At 33.3% G+C, this 11,289-nt stretch overlaps 1 pseudogene; it reads right to left on the minus strand.

The window, feature by feature from the left end:
• Positions 1–6,980: 6,980 nt before the first annotated feature.
• On the minus strand, positions 6,981–7,103 carry LOC112477674 (annotated as a pseudogene).
• Positions 7,104–11,289: the final 4,186 nt, after the last annotated feature.

Raw genomic sequence — 11,289 nt, forward strand, 5'->3', positions numbered from 1 at the left:
TTCCCAATGATTAAAAAGAATTTTATGATTATTTATAGAAATGTGTAATATAGTTAAGTTTGTTTGACTAATTATGTACTACTAACAATTTTAATGATAGCTCTATCCAAGAGGCAATTAACACTTAGAGCCTTATGTTCACAGGTAATTACAAAATTAAGTTTTAAATTATATGCATATTTTCATTGTAGAAAATAATGGTGATTAACATAGAGTTTCAAAAATAAACACATTAAAATAAATGCTTTGAGGGAGGGGGTATTTGGGGAAGCAGGCTAGAAATACAAGTCCAGGGGGATAAAGGATGAAGTCCAATTTTCAATTGTTAAGTAAACTATGATTCACATATTTTTCAAAATGAATAGTGGTAGGTATCAAATGATTATGGTACTGAGATGCCATTGGGTAAGATGTAATTTAAGTTTTATTTTATTTTTGTTTATTTATTTATATTTCTATTTTTTAATTAAGGTATATTTGATATAGTATATTATATTAGTTTCGGGTGTACAACATAGTGTTTCAGCATTTATATACCTTATAATGTGATGACCATGATAAGTCTCGTAACTATCTGTCACTAAAGTTATCGCGATGTTATTGACTATCTTCCCTGTGCTGTACATTACATTCCTGTGACTTATTTAGTTTATGATTGGAAGTTTGTATCTCTTTATTCTCTTTTACCTTTTCCACTCATCACCCTCTCACTCCTCCCCTCTGTCAATCTTCAATTCGTTCTCCAAATCTATGAATCCATTTCTGTTTTATTTTGTTTGTGTGTTTTGTGATTTAGATTCCACATGCAAATGAAATCATATGGTATTTGTCTTTCTCTTTCTGTCTTATTTCATGTAGCATAATACCTTCTAAGTCCAATTATGTTATCACAAATGGTAAGATTTCATTCATTTTTATGGCTGAATAAAAATCCATTGTAATATATGCCACAGGTTCTTTGTTCATTCATCTATTTATGGACACCAAGGTTGCTTCAGTATCTTGGCTATTGTGAATAATGCTGGAATGAACATAAGGGTTCATATATCTTTTTGAATTAATGTTTTGTTTTTCTTCAGATAAATACCTGGAAGTGGAATTGCTGAACCACATGATAGCTCTATTTTTTAATTTTTTGAGGAAACTCCATTCTGTTTTCCATAGGGACTATTAATTTATAATCCCACCAACAGTGCACAAGGAATCCCTTTTCTCCACATCCTCACCAACACTTGTTATTTTCTGACTTTTTAATAATAGCCATTCTGACATGCGTGAGGCAATATCTCATTATGATTTTGATGTGCATTTCCCTGATGATTTCTGATATTGAGCATCTTTTTATTAGTCTTTTGACCATCTGTATGTTTTCTTTGGAGATATGTCCATTTAAGTCTTCTGCCCATTTTTAATTGGATTGTTTGTTTTTTGATGTTTTTATGAGTTTTTAAATATATTTTGATCATTAATTCCTCATCGGATATATCATTTGCAAATATCTTCTCCAGTCAGTATGTTGTTTTTTTGTTTTGTTGGTGGTTTCCATCACTGTGCAAAAGCTTTTTAGTTTGTTGTACTTCTATTTGTTTATTTTTGCTTTTGTTGCCCTTGCCTGGAAAGACATAACCAAAAAAATATTGCTAAGAGTGATGTCAAAGAGTTTACTGCCTGTGTTTTCTTATAGAAGTTTTGTGGTTTGTTACTAAATTTAAGTCTTAATCCATTTTGACTTTTTTTATATATATGACTTTTATTTTTATATATGATATAAGAGAGTGGTCCAGTTTTATTTTTTAGAATGTATCTATGCAGTTTTCACAGCATCATTTATTGAAGACACTATCATTCCCATTGTACATTCTTATTTCTTTTGTCATAGATTATTGGACAATATAAATGTGGGTTTGTTTCTGGGTTCTCTATTCTATTCCATTGATTTATCTGTCTGTTTTTGTGCCAGTGGCATACTGTTTTGATTACTGTAGCTTTGTAGTATTCTTTGAGTACTTTACCTCCAACTATGTTCTTCTTTCTCAAGATTGCTTTGGCAATTTAGAATCTTTTGTGCTTAGGATCATTTGTCTTAGTTCTGAAAAACAATGCTATTGATATTTTGATAAGGATTACATTGAATCTGTAAGTTACTTAGGATAGTATGGACATTTTAATGGTATTAATCTTTCCAATCTATAAGCACGATATATCCTATCATTTATTTATGTTTTCTTCAGTATCTTTTATCAGATTCATATAGTTTTTAGAGTATGGGTTTATCACCTCCTTGGTTAAATTTATTTCTAGGTATTTTATTCTCTTTGATGCAATTTTAACTGAAATTGTTTTCTTAATTTCTCCTTCTGATAGTTTGTTATTAGTGTATAGAAATGCAACAATTTTTGTGTATTAATTTTGTATCCTGCAACTTTACTAAATTCATTTATTAGTTCTAACAGTTTATTAGTGATATCTTTAGTGTTTGTACATATAGTACCATGTCATCTACAAGTAGTGACAGTTATACTTCTTCCTATCCAATTGGCATGCCTTTTATTTCTTTTTCTTGTATGATTGCTGTGGCTAGGATTTCCAATATTATGTGGAATAAAAGTGATGAGAGTTGGCACCCTTGTCTTTTCTTGATTGTAAAGGAAAAGCTTTCTGCTTTTTCCCACTGAGTATAATGTTGGCTGTGGATTTGTCATATATAGCCTTTATTATGTAGAGATATGTTCCCTCTATACCTGTTTTGTTGAGAGTTTTCATAATAAATGAATGTTGAATTTTGTCAAATGCTTTTTCTGCATGTATTGAGTTGATCACATTATTTTTATCCTTGGTTTTGTTAATGTGGTGTATCACATTGACTAATTTGTAGATATTAAGCCATTCTTGCATCTTTGGAATAAATCCCACTTGATCATGATGTATGATACTTTTAATGTATTGTTTAATTTGGTTTGCTAATATTCTGTCGAGAATTTTCGCATCTTGCTCATCAGGGATATTGGCCTCCAATTTTCTTTTTTTACAGTGTCTCTGTTTGGTATTGGTATCAAGGTTATTCTGGCTTCAGAGAATGAGTTTGAAAGAATTCCTTCCTTTTCAATATTTTTGGAATAGTTTGAGAAGAATGGGTATTAATTCTTCTTTAGATGTTTAGTAGAATTCACCTGTGAAGCTGTCTGGTCATGAACTTTTGTTTGTTGGGAGTTTTTGATTACTAATTTAACTTTGTTACTAGTAATCGGTTTGTTCGTATTTTCTGCTTTTTCTGGTTCAGTCTTGGAAAGTTATATGTTTCTAGAAATCTAGCCATTTCTTCTAGGTTGTCCAATTTGTTGGTGTTTAATTGTTCATAATGTTCTTTTACGATCCTTTGTATTGCTGTAGTGATGGTTATAACTTCTCTTTCATTTCGATTTTATTTAATTTGGTTAAAACTTCAATTTCATTTCTGATTTTATTTATTTTGGTCCTCTCTTTTTTTCTTGATGAGTTTGGCTAAAGGTTTATCAATTTTGTTAATCTTTTCAAAGAACCAGGTTTTCGTTTCATTGATCTTTACTATAGTTATTTTTTAGTCTCTACTTTGTTAATTTCATCATTGATATTTATTATTTCCTTCTACCAATTTTGGTTTTTGTTTGTTCTTTATTTTCTTCTTCCTTTTGGTGTAACGTTAGATTGTTTATTTGAAATTTTTCTTTTTTCTGGAGGCAGGCCTGCACCTCTATAAACGTCTTTCTTATAAGTGCTTTTGGTATCCCATAGATTTAAGAAAGTTGTGCTTTCATTTTCATTTGTCTCAAGGTGGTTTTTATTTCCTCTTTGATTTCTTCATTGACCCATTGGTTGTTTCGTAGCATGTTATTTAGTCTCTACATTTACAGTTTTCTTCTTGTAATTGATTTCTAGTTCCATGCTGTTGTGGTCAGAAATGCTTGATGGAATTTCAATCTTTTTAAATTTATTACTTTTTTGTGGCCTAACATGTGGTTTATCTTGGGGAATATTCCATGTGCACTTGAAAAGAATGTATATTCTGTAGCTTTGGGATGAAATGGTCTGTATATACTTATTAACTCCATCTGTTCTAATGTGTTATATAAGGCCAATGTTTCCTTATTGATTTTCATCTGAATAATCTATCCATTGATGTAAGTAGAATATTAAAGTCCCCTACTATTACTGTAATACTTACAATTTCTCCTTTTATGTCTGTTAATATTTGCTTTATGTATCTAGGTACTCCTATGTTGTGTGTGTTAATATCTCTTTTTAGATTGACACCTTTAGCATCATGTATTGCCCTTCTTTGTCTCTTTTTTACAGTCTTTGTTTTAAGGTCTATTTTGTCTCATATGAGTATTGCTACCCCAGGTTTCTTATGATTTCTATATGCACAGAATATCTTTTTCTATCTCTTCACTTTCAATCTGTGTGTCTTTTTTGATCTGAAGTGAGTCTTTTGTAGGCAGCATATAGATGTCTTGTGTTTTTTTTAATCCATTCAGCTACCCTATGCCTTTTGATTGCAAAATTCAGTCCATTTACATTTTAAGTAGTTATTGATAGTTGTATAATTATTGCCACTTTGTTAATTGTTTTTTGGTTATTTTGTAGTTCTTTTGGTCTCTTCCTTTGTGATTTTCTTTAGTGTTATGTTTGGGTTTCTTTTTCTTTATTTTCTGTGTATCTTTTGTAGGTTTTTGTTTGTGATTACCGTAAAGTTCATACATATTGACCTATATATAGTAGTTTATTTTAAACTGATAGGCATTTAAGTTTAAATGCATTCTAAAAGCACTGCATTTTAACTGCCCCCACATGCTTTATATTTTTGATGCCATATTTTAGAATTTTTGTTTTGTGTATCCCCTAATTACTTACTGTAGTTATAGTTGATTTTGTTAGCTTTTTTAAGTGGCTGAATGCTGCCTTTAATACATATTTGCCTTTATCAGTGATAATTTTTTTTATATATTTTCTTATTTTCAGTTATGGACTTTTTCACTTAAAAAAAGACAATTTAACATTTCTTGTTACAGCAGTTTAATGGTAATGAACTCCTTTGTTTTTTTCTTTTCTGAGAAACTCATTATCTGTACCTTAATTCTGAATGATAATCTTGCTGAGTAAAGTATTCTAGGTTGTAGATTCTTTTCTTACAGCACTTTAAATATATCCTGTCACTCTTTTCTGGCCTGCTGAGAAATCAAATGGCAACCTTAGAGTATTTTCCATGTATATTATTATTTGTTTTCCTTTTGCTTCTTTGAACATTCTCCTTTTATCTTTAACTTTTGCAATTTTAATTTTAATGTCTTGGTGTGGATCTCTTTAGGTTCATCTTGTTCGGGACTCTGTTTCCTATACTTGGATATCTGTTTCCTTCTCCAGGTTATGAAAATTTCCAGCCATTTTTTCTTCATGTAAGTTTTTTTACCCCCTTCTCTCTATCCTTGCTTCCTGAGACACCCATAATGCAAATGTTAGTATGCTTGATATTGTCCCAGGGGTCCTTTAAATCAGCGGTTCCCAACCTTTTTGGAACCAGGGACTGGTGCTCCTATGAGATTCTAATGCCTAATGATCTGAAGTGGAGCTGAGGCAGTGATGCTAGTGCTGGGGAGTAGCTGCAAACACAGATGAAGTTTCACTCCCTTGCTGCTGTTCACCTACTGCTGTGCAACTGGATTCTTAATAGGCCACTAGTCCACGGCTTGGGGGTTGAGGATACTTGCTTTAAATTATTCTCATAATTTTTTTCTTTTTTCTTTTCTAATTGGGTGACTTCCACTACTCTATCTTTCAGGTCACTAATATATTCTTCTGTATTATCAAATTTGTTGTTGATTTCCTCTAGTATATATATTTGTTCATTTTAGTTATTGTATTCTTCAGCTTTGATTGATTCTTTTTTGTATCTTCTAATTCTTTTTTAAAGTTCTTACTGTGTTCCTCTATTTTTCTCCTTATCACCATTACTTTGATTTCTTTATCAGAAAAATTACTTATCTCTATTCCATTAGGAATTTTTTCTTGACTTTTTCATTTGAAATGTATTTCTTCTATCCTCACTGTGTTTGACTTTCAGTGTTTGTTTCTATGAATTAGACAAAACAACTACCTCTCTTGATCTTGAAGTAGCGGCTTTGTATGGGAACGACCTCTGCATAGGTTACACATGCCAGTTATCTTTGGAAGGCCAGCTGAGGCTGCAGTAAGTACTAACAGTGCCAGTGGTGTCCTTGCAGGCTGGTTAGCTGGAACTAGGGTGGACGTTGTCTGAGGTATGTCAGGGTGCATGTTGCCAAGGGTGCTCTGGTAGGCCATCTAGCTGAGTCTGGAGTTGACACAGGGCAAGTTAACTTGTATACTTTTGCAGCTTTGCAGTTGGCTTGAGTGCTTGAACTCATCTTCTGCTCATGCTATCTAGGTGAAGGGGAAACAGAAACAATGGTGTTTGCCAGCATCTCTGATCCCAGAGAGTTTTTATAGATTCAAAAGAGTTCCTGCAATTCCCTACCTACTAGTCAGGTGCCTTGGGGGTAGTAAATGAATTTTTTTAGGTGCCTTTTATTTTTTTATTTTATTTATTTATTTTTTAATTTTTTCCCCCTCTTTAATTTCTCCCTACCCTCCAACTTCCACCCCTGACCTATGGATGCTGCCATTTCCCCTTAAGAACTGGATCTCTGAAGGCAGAGTGTTTCCTGCCACATGCTCTTGGCGTGCACCCAGGGCTAGGTGCACCCGGAGCCTGGCCCCCTTGGTGCACTCAGGGGTCCTGGTGCACCTGGGGTATGATCCGTGGCTCCAACTGGGGCACAAACCCAGGACCTTCTGCATGTAAAGCAGACATGCTAACTACTACATTATGAAGCCACTCTCTTATTTTTTCACCAATATTATTCCTCAATCTATACACATAATAAATTAATTTTTTTTTAAAATTTAATTAATTAATCAATTTTAAATGCCTACAGTACCTGGTATTCCTAAGTGGAATCCCTCCCATCCAAGTACTAACCAGGCCCAACCCTGCTTAGCTTCTGAGATCAGTAATGATCAGGCACATTCAGGGTGGCACGGCCATAGACTTTTAGGTGTCCTTTAAATTGCTGTGTTATCACTGTGCTCCAGTGCAGGCAAGTCTGCATGTGGGCCCCTCAGTGATATCCCTCCCTATTGTGGATTGCCTCATCAGGCTAGGATTCCCATGGTTACCATGTCTTTGTCTCTCCTACCCTTCTCTGTGTGGTCCTTCTTTCATTTGTTGTGCAGAAGCTGTTTAGGCAACCCTCAATTGTTCTTCAAAAGGAAGTGTTTTCTATGTAAGTGCATATTTGGTGTGCTCGTGTGAGAAGATGAGTTCAGGGCCTTCCTACACCAACATCTTAGACTTGCTCCTAAGTTTTATTTTTTAAATGTCAACAATTACCAAATTCTATGAATCATGTCTTTGCAAATTTATGAACTTTTGATGAAAAATATGAAGAAATACACAGGATCTTATTTCTTCTTAGAGGATATCTGAAATTTAAATTTGATAACACTGAGTTATGCATATTTCCTTTATCAAGACAAATATTTTTAATTCATTGACTATTTCTGTGCAAGTAAATGACTGTCAGTTCTATAAACTCAGAAGTCACTGAAAAAATATTAGCAATTCTACCACTCAGAAATAAAGGTAATATTTTTACAGGTAAATAGAATGTAACTGCTTTTGAAAGAAACTTCTGCTATGGAGACAGGAATTTGAGAATCAATGTTTGGAAATGTTTCCACCATTTTGTGATTTTGTTGCTGAAAACATTGACACTTATAAAATTTTTTTATAGATGCTAATTTTAAAAACCTGGACACAAAATGACCTAAACTTCTTTAAAAATATTCAAAATAAACTGTCCCAGTGGTTTTTCTTATATTTGTTAAAAATTTAAAAATTTGGAAACTTCTGATTATATTAAAAAAACCAACTAGTTGGCTTCAGGGAAGGTGAACAGTTCTTAATATTTCAACCTATGTCTAAATAATTTGTGAATGAGTCTAAATAAATATAATATAATAATTTAGTATGCCTGATAATGATGTATTTATTTCTTTCAATTTGATCCTTTGTGTATTAGCGAGGTATCTTTATAGTAAAACTGATTTTTAAGATAAATATATAAAAAAACTGAATTAAAAACTCTTTGGTCACCATATCACAAAATATTAAACCAAGATTAAAAAAACAATAAGCTTATTTAATCATATGATGCTCATTAAAATATTAAGATTATTTATACCAGTGGCTGGGGGCGGTGAGGGGTGAGGAAATGGAGAGAGGTTGGTCCAAGCTGATAAACTTTCAGTTCTAAGATGAATAAGTTCTACGTCTCTAACATATAGCATGATGATTATAGCTAATAATACTATATTATCTACTTGAAAGTTCCTAAGTGAGTAGATCCTAAAGTAGAGTAGATCCTATGGTAATTTCATAATGTGATGGAGGTATTAGCTAATTATTTTTCAATATATAAATAAGTGTGTCAAATCAATACATTATATATCTTAAACTTATACAGTGTTATATGCCAACTATATATCAATAAAGTTGGGGAAAAAAGATTATTTTAAAGGAGCAAAAGTTTTCTTTATTCCATTATGGAGCTAAAAAAAGACTAAAATTATTTTAAAATAGTTTATCCAATCTTTATCTTTTCCTTTATATTTCTCTGTTGCTAAGTTTGTTTCATAATGAATGTAATCCATGAATATAGTAGTAAATATATTCAATTATTAAATGAGTAAATTGGGGTGCTTACTCAAATATTTTCACTTGATGGAAGGCAAGGACAAAACCCTGTGAGCCACTTCTCTATAAAACTTTATAGAGTAAAGTAAGAATGTCATGATAAAATAGATTGTCAGCATGGAATATATAAATAACCAAAATTGGCTCAATATGTAGAAGATACACCATGAATAAAATTGAAAAAGATGATAATTATCTTCCCAAATTTGCCAAACCAGATGATTTTATGGATGTTATTTTAGTCTCTGAAATTATAGAGTTCTTTTGCAATTTAAAATACCCCCAGAGAATAAAGAAAGATGGAAATCTTCCCAGTTTATTTTAACCTTGTACCAAAACCTGATAAAATCATCACAATGAAAGAAAACTACAGCTAAATTTCACTTATGATTATAGAGGAGAAAAAAATCCTAAATGAAATACCATCAATCCAGATATATTAAAAGAACAACAAATTACGACCATAATAGTGTTTATTCTTGGAATCTAATGGTTTAGCAAGGAATCTAATAATGTAATAGATACAGATGATAAAAAATAAAATGACCACATCAATAGATGTCTTCCAAAAGTACCTAGTTTAGTTCAATAATCATGTTTGCAAAGTATTTAAGGAATTAGAAAGAATATTTTTCAACATACATATATATTCATACATACACATACAAAAATGTCTATGTATACAGTTAGGTACATAGATACCTAGATGGCTCTCACTCTAGCGCTCTCTCTCTCTTTCTCTCACTCTCTCTGTTTCAGAATGCATTCCTATAGAAGTCATAAATAACTAAACAGTTAGCTACTATTTTATGATGGAATCTTAGCCAATATAATGAGAAAAGCTAAAAAAATTATAAAATATTCAGATCAAAGGAAGTATCAATGATATCAATGTTTGCTGCTGAAAAATTCTTAAAATAAATAAGAAAGTTCAGTAAAATGAGCATTTACAAAACACAAACAGGCATATTAATTATAAAACAATAATAACCACAGTAACCAAGAAGAGTGCTCTGTAAAACAGCAACAAGAGCAAATTACTTAGACATATATTTAATTAGAAACACATAGTATCCACAAAGAAAACATTTATAACATGTTCTAAAGCAGGAGTCCCCAACCTCTGGGCCACGGGCTGCTACGGGTTTGTTAGGAACTGGGTCACACAGGAGGCGAGTGAGCAAAGCTTCATCTGTATTTGCAGCCGCTGGTCAGTGTTACCATCATCACCTCAGCTCCACCTCAGATCATCAGGCATTAGATTTTTATAGGAGCGCAATCACTCCTGTAAACTGTGCATGTGAGAGATCTAGGTTCTGTGCTCCTTATGAGAATCTAATGCCAGATGATCTGAGGTAGAGCTGAGGTGGTGATGCTAGCTCTGGGGGAGTGGCTACAAATATGAGTTAACATTAGCACAGGTTTGACTGCACAGAGACCATAATAAATCAATCTCTTGCAGACTCATATCAAAATCCTATCATTGAGTGGCAAGTGATAATTAAGCTGCATATGGTGGCAGGCTTTAAGTTAGAATCCAACACTTTAGATTGCGCGTGGCCCGCCCATTATTTTGTTTACCACTTCTGTCTGTGCCTCTTTCCCACACTGCACTCTTGTCTCAGTTTTGGTAAGCTAACCCTAGCCAAAATGAGTGAAAAACAAACGTCACTGGAAAGCTTCTTAGTAAAGGGGGAAGGTCCAATGGTGAGACAGCAGAAGCCTCTAAGACTGCCAACAAAAAAAGAAAGCTGCATTTGAAAGAATATATCAAGTCCTACTTAAATTACTGTTCATTGCAACAGGTGATTCACATTCTCCAAGCCTGCTTTGCATAGTATGTAGCGACCTGCTATCCAACAAAGCCCCGAAACCTTCAAAACTGCTTTGTGATATGGAGACCAAGCACCCTGCATTTAAAAAAAAAAGTTTTGGAGGCTTTTTTTTTTTTTTTAATGTGAACACAAAGAACAGAAGCAATTATTGAAGGCTACCACTTCATCAAATGTGTCTACACTGAGCATCATTTCTAGTGGCTAACCACATTGCTAAAGCTAAGAGGCCCTTTACTATTGGTGAAGAGTTGATCCTGCCTGCTGCTAAGGACATTTGTCATGAACTTTTAGGGGAGGCTGCAGTTCAAAAGGTGGCGTGTGTTCCTCTTTCAGCTAGCACCGTAACTAGACAAATTGATGAAATAGCAGAGGATATTGAGGCACAATTGTTAGAGGGGATTAATGAGTCACCGTGGTATGCAATCCAGGTGGATGAGTCTACCGATGTTGACGGCAAGGCAACAATGCTTGTTTTTTGTGCAATCAGTTTCTCAGGAGGATGTGCGAACACCACGGCTGCAGAACTATTCAAGTCTTTGATCACATATCAGGAAGACCGAATTGGTCATTTTGTGTCAGTATATGCACAGACAGAGCGGCTGCCATGACTGGATGGCTTTCTGGTTTCACTACTCGGGTCAAAGA

Source organism: Pteropus alecto, unplaced genomic scaffold, assembly GCF_000325575.1.
Source record: "Pteropus alecto unplaced genomic scaffold, ASM32557v1 scaffold121, whole genome shotgun sequence".
NCBI lineage: Eukaryota > Metazoa > Chordata > Mammalia > Chiroptera > Pteropodidae > Pteropus > Pteropus alecto.